Genomic DNA, 6,000 nt, shown 5'->3' with positions numbered 1-6,000 from the left:
GCAGTCTTTCAAGTAACACAGAATTCAGTTGTAGGTGTATAGTCCTGTCAAAATCAATCAATACATCTGTTTATAGTGGCAAATGTGGTGATACTTATTTGGTTAAAGTTTATTACTTTTACAGGAAAACTTATGTTCAGACTTCAGATTCCAGATGTTTAAAATGTCCATGTGACCATGGCTTCACTGTAAAGAGTTCAGAGTGATGATCAGCGGCGCTGACTGTCATTATTATGAAGGGAAGCTGCTTTAGGGGATTCAGAAATCAGCACCAGCCTCCATGCATCCGTTTGCTTCTTTCTCCTTTCCACATGTGTGTCGCAAATGTGGCGGAACTCATTTAACAAATTGTAAATAAGGCAAAGTTGCACATTCTTTGAAGAAAGCTGATTGTATAAAGTTTCTGAAATACATTTAAAACTAGCAAGGTAATAGAGGAATGATGAATGACAAAGAAATCACAACAAAGACGTTTTGAATTATTTTATCAAAGTTAGTTAAGTTCTTCCAAAAGGAAGACAGAATAACAAAAAATGTACATCTATTACCCCAACGCTCAAATATCTACAACCTCAAAATACATTTTTAGAATCAACATATGATTGATCCTGCATGGGTCACAAATGTAAGGACAGACAGTTTCCACAAAAATAAAAATAGATCAACTTCTTTAATTCCTTTAGATCTTTCAATTTTTACATCCTGATTCTTTGCTTTTTTGATTCTCCATGAGATTCCTCGCATGACAAGACAGCATTTTGTTGGGATGATCTGACCATAAAGGGGACAGAAAGATCAAGAAATCCAAAAACACGTAGGCTTGTTTTTTTCCACCAAAATGATCAATTCAATGTACCGGTACACCGAGAAGTCATGTGGTTGTTTGGGTTGTTTTTCCGTCTAAAAAGGTCAATGATGGGTTTACAAAAACATTTGTAAAGCGAGCAGGAAAGTTTGCCTCAACTTTTATCCAGCCATGAAATAGAAATGAACAAACAATAAGCATCCACTACTCTTAAAAGGTATCTATTAGTTAAATAATACAATTTGCTTTGTGGCAAAATCTCTTAAAGATAAAGAGTCAAGGATGCCAAATAAAAAATAGACTTAATAGTTAAATTAAATAGATGCAGTAATTGTGTTGAAGCTTTTTCTATTAAACATGTTACATAATTTAAATTAGGAAAGGGCTTATATTGTCCAAAAATAAATGATAAAGAGAATATTTTTCTTTCTTTCCTTCCTCTTATCTTACAAAGTATTTTTTCTCTACAGAGCCTTTACTTCAAACTATAGAGCCCAACCTAAACAGTAGGTGGAGCCATTTCCTTAATCTCTGTCAGTCTGCTGGAGCCTTCCTTCATACTTTGTTGACATTTCTCTTCAGTCTGTGGACTTCATTGTCTTTTCATCACATTATAGATTGTTGGCACGTGTATTTAGTGTTACCCTTAAAACAAAAAAATCTTTATTTTTTTTAATTTAGAAAATAAGGAATCCAGTAAAGGCGTATACCTTCAAAATGAACCAAAATTTAAAGCAGGATAACCTGCCCCCCCCCCCCAAAAAATGAGGAGCCTTTTTCTTGCTTTTGCTGAAGAACTCCTCCAAATGCTGATGTGCAGCAAACGCCTCAGCCACAGACTGGTTTCAAACACAAACCGTCAGTCATGTCCAAACTCCTGTAACCGTCCACCACCATCTGCCCCTGTTGCAGCAGCTCCTGACATGTACATGCAGTCATGCAGAAACAGGCACAGTGTGCGCCTGTGTTAGTCTGCCCGGAATCACATTTGTTCTCCGTCTGTTTCGTTGGAGCATTTGAGGGCAGCGAGACCAAAAAAGCATCTATCTGAACCTTTGCTCTGTATCCTTCATAAACTGCAGATGTTTCCAGGTCTCCTCCCCTTTTTTTCTCAGTCCTCGCAGCACTTTTAATAATCCATATTCAGAGTATTATAGCAGCAAAAGAAATGACAAAGGTGCCACTTAGCCTAACACATCAACTTCTCTCATCAGTGCCTTTAATCCTCTTGACATTTCAAAACACAGCTTAAGGTTTGGTAGTGCATTTTTCAGAAGGACCGTACTAAGAGAAAAATGTAATGTAAATCGTAAAGTCAATCAATCTAGAGAGGCTTAGAGTGTGAAGAAGAATGCATTTGTCAGGTTTCTTTTACTAGTGCCTTGACTTTGTGAATTTAAATCCTTTTTGCTTTTTTTTATATATAGAACGGAGTAGTGAAAGAAAAGATGAACATTTCAAAGACAAAAGCACAAATGTGCAAACGACAATATTAAATGTACCTGGTAGTTTGTGGTATAGATCATCTGACATTTTGTCTTTTTTGATATTTTACAAACAGCACATCTTTAGGTTTATAAAATGAAAGTTTTAAATAAATCAGTACTTTTTAGTAATTAAAGCTATAGTGATTTTCTTTTTACTCCAAAAGAATAGGATTGAATAGACTATATTGTAATTTGACATGCTGCATTCATTCAACTTCTAAAGCTGTTTTGTCCCTTTTGGGGTCACGGGGCTGCCTATCCCGGCCACTCATGGGCAAACGCAGGGTACACCCTGGACAGGTCACCAGTCTGAAGCAAGGCCACAATTACACACACACCTAGACACACTCACATTCACACCTAGGGACAATTTAAAGTAACCAGTTTCCCCGTGAAGCTTGTTTTTGGGTGGTGGAAGGAAGTCGGGTCCCCATAGAAAAGCCACACATGCACGGGTAGAACATGCAAACTCCACACAGAAAGGTCCCCCCATTGGTGACTGTTCAGGTCCCAGCTGGGACTTGAACCGGACAGGACTCCTTGCTGTGAGGCAAGAGGGCTAACCGCTCCGCCACTGTGCAGCCCAACATGTTACAGGCACAACAAAAATTCCTGAAAATATCATTTAGTTGCATATTCAGAAAATAACAAACAATGCTATGATCAATTTAAGGCAAGTTTAACATTGCACAAATAAGGCAACTCTTATAAAAGTCCACTTATTGTAAAATATGTCAGGATTAAATGTCTTGAGAGAGAAACAGGAATTGATTACATTCCGTTGATTTTTGTTCTTTGAGTGCTGTGCTTAAAGTTTTCAGAATTTTAGATGTTTTGGTCCTGCTGGTGCTCAAATATCACAACCTGCTCTTTTCTTCATTTATAAAGCAGCTTTTTGATAATGAGACATTGTGTTTGACTTTAAAATGTAGGTTTTTGTTGAAACTAAAGGGGCTTCACTGCCTTTCTGTTCACTGATAACTTGCAGAATCATTCATCAGTCCAACGATTTATCAAACATTTTAACCATAAGTGCTCATTTTGATTGACTTGAAACTTCGCACAAAATAGAAAAACCTTTTGTCTTAACGTTTATATAGGTTTTAATCGCCTCGGTTAAACAAATTCAAATTGTTTGATGTTTTTTCATTTGAAATTTTTAATACTGTTCAATGGCTTAAAGAATGCTTTAAACAGGTTTCAAGTTAATCTAATTTTAAAGTGTAAGGCTTATTGGAAAAAATGAAGCTGACTAAAGTTAATTGGTTTATTGAATTTATACTCATTTTCCTTCCTCAATTACTGTATAAACTGTCAGCTTTATTTAGGAATTTTGTAAATGACAAAAATGTTTTCCAAATCATCTTTTAAATGCAGCAAAAACAAGAACAACCTTTTCATTTAGGCATCGTTTTCAGTAAAAATGAATCTGCATGCAAATGACTTGCGCTGATGCAAGCAGGTCAAATGACTGCTGACTGACTGTATGAAAAGGCAGTCTTAGAATTAAAACTGGATCCATTCTTGGTCTTAAAAATGTCCAGTTTCCTGTTTATGAAGAGCAAAAATAATAAAAAGTTGGATTCTCACTCTGAAATCCCAGAGTTTTAAGAAAATTCATCATTTTCCATCAATTCATACCAATTTCTTTTTTTATATAATTTTTCATCTAGGGTTTGTTTTTCCACAATTATGGCGCTGACTTTGTCTTCATTTCTTTATACTGTATGCTTTAACGTTTGTGTGGTTTTTCAGAGCTTAGTACAGTTGTCTTGGACATCTGGCCAGGCCCACAACCTGTTGGGACTAATGTTAATATATTTATTGTTATTTTTACATGATATATACGTTAGATTTATGGATGGATCCATGATCTTTATCGGTCTGAAGAGCTACTTTAAACTCTTGTATGTGTTATGCAAACAATGTTTGACAGTTTGTTAAGGTTCCAAAAACCAATTTTCATGTTAAAATGTGCTTCAAATTTATTTTCACTGCTTCGAGAATGAAATTGAGAAGTTCTTCTTTTTTAGTTACCTTAGGTACAGGCATATTACATTAAACTTTCTACAGCTGAGGACAACTCAAAAGACGGGGAATTTTCAAATTTGGATTCTTTCTAGAGGAGAGCATCCTGGTCTATCGAGTGATGTTTGTCAAATGTAACAGTAAAGGCTGAGACAAACGTAATAATCCCACATATTGAGCTCTTTTTGTTGTTAATGGGAGATAAATACAATCATTTTTTTTGCATCATGAATTGTTTTCCAAAACTGTACTACAAACATATCAACAGGAAACATAATACAAGGCGCTGGCACTAATTCGTTAAGACTTTCACACTTTTTCACATGCCGCTCTTTAATGTGCAACTCAGACGCTAATTTGCTGTAGCGAGTGTGGGGTCGGCCTATCGGCACTAAACAGGTGGGAAGCATAGCGGCCTCTCAGAGCTGCAGCATTAGGGAGGTGCAAACTGAGGGGATGGCTAATCGATTGGGCAGACTGGATTTACAGAGCTGAATGGGTCTTTTGGCGAGGGAGAACAGAGAAATCTAAGTTTGTGTTTGCATGTGAGTCCGCTAGAGGTCTGCAGAAGGGAATGTTATCTGACAACACTTGGAAAATAAAAACCAAAATGATAAAAGTAATCTTAAGTTTATCTAGCGTGTTGTTTTATCCACTCCATTTATCAAGATGAAAATATTAACAGATTGACTGCATGTTATTTAAACTAATTTTATAATTTCCCAAAATAAACATCCCATTAGAAGCTTTATTATCAGAAGGGAAAGAAAGCAAAGAGATGTCCGCTCTAAATGAGAGTGGTTAAATGGATGCATATGCACTTGGGAATATTTGAAATATTCATGGTCAGGACCCGATGAGAAATTGAAATGTACCCTAGGCGTGCAGAACAATTTTACTTGTTTTAGTATTCATTTCACATGTGATAGTCATATCAAAACAGAATAAAAGCTTTCAATGCTCTTGAACTGTGATCACATGGGGGATGCTGTTGAGTGGAACTTGTCAAATCCGCTCACTGCCCGAACATAAGAGGCTGAATGATGCAGGTTTTTCCTGATTTAAGTTCCAAAGGTACATTTTTCTGTACTGTCAGACTCATGCCAAAGCTTTAATCCAATTTCTCCTTGCTTGTAATGTATAAACCCTTTGATTTATTTTTTATTTTTTTTTAACTTGTCCTGTCCAACAGCTGGGCAGACATATGAGAACTGAGGGCCTCTTGTGTTGGACATATTTTACTTTAACAACAGGGGTTATTAATCTTCAGACAAACCAAAGGTATGTCTTTATAAACCCCTTTTGTAATTGAGGCCAAACTTTATTAATTTCAATCATGTTTGAAAATCTTTGGTGTTGGACCAGACGAAAAAGGAAAGGAGGGAAGAAGAAAGAGGGATGTTAGAGAGGGGGGGGGGGGGGGGGTAGGAGGGTGATAGTGGGAGGGGGGGGGATAAGACCATGAAGCAGCATAGAGCAGCAAGTTGACTGATTGTTTATCATTACGGTAAGGTTCAAATGTAGTACAAAAAGGGCGGGGCCTGTCCACACACACACAAATGTTATCAACACACCTGCTTGCTGCAAAAATGTCCACATGTCAACATGTACACAAAACAGATAGTGTTCACACACGCATACTTATTCCTTCAAACCAACTAGTGTGAACTATTTCATTCA

This window comes from Oryzias latipes, chromosome 4 (assembly GCF_053564925.1).
Source record: "Oryzias latipes strain Hd-rR chromosome 4, Olatipes_Hd-rR_3.1".
Classification (NCBI taxonomy): Eukaryota; Metazoa; Chordata; class Actinopteri; order Beloniformes; family Adrianichthyidae; genus Oryzias; species Oryzias latipes.
This window is presented reverse-complemented; position numbering follows the sequence as displayed.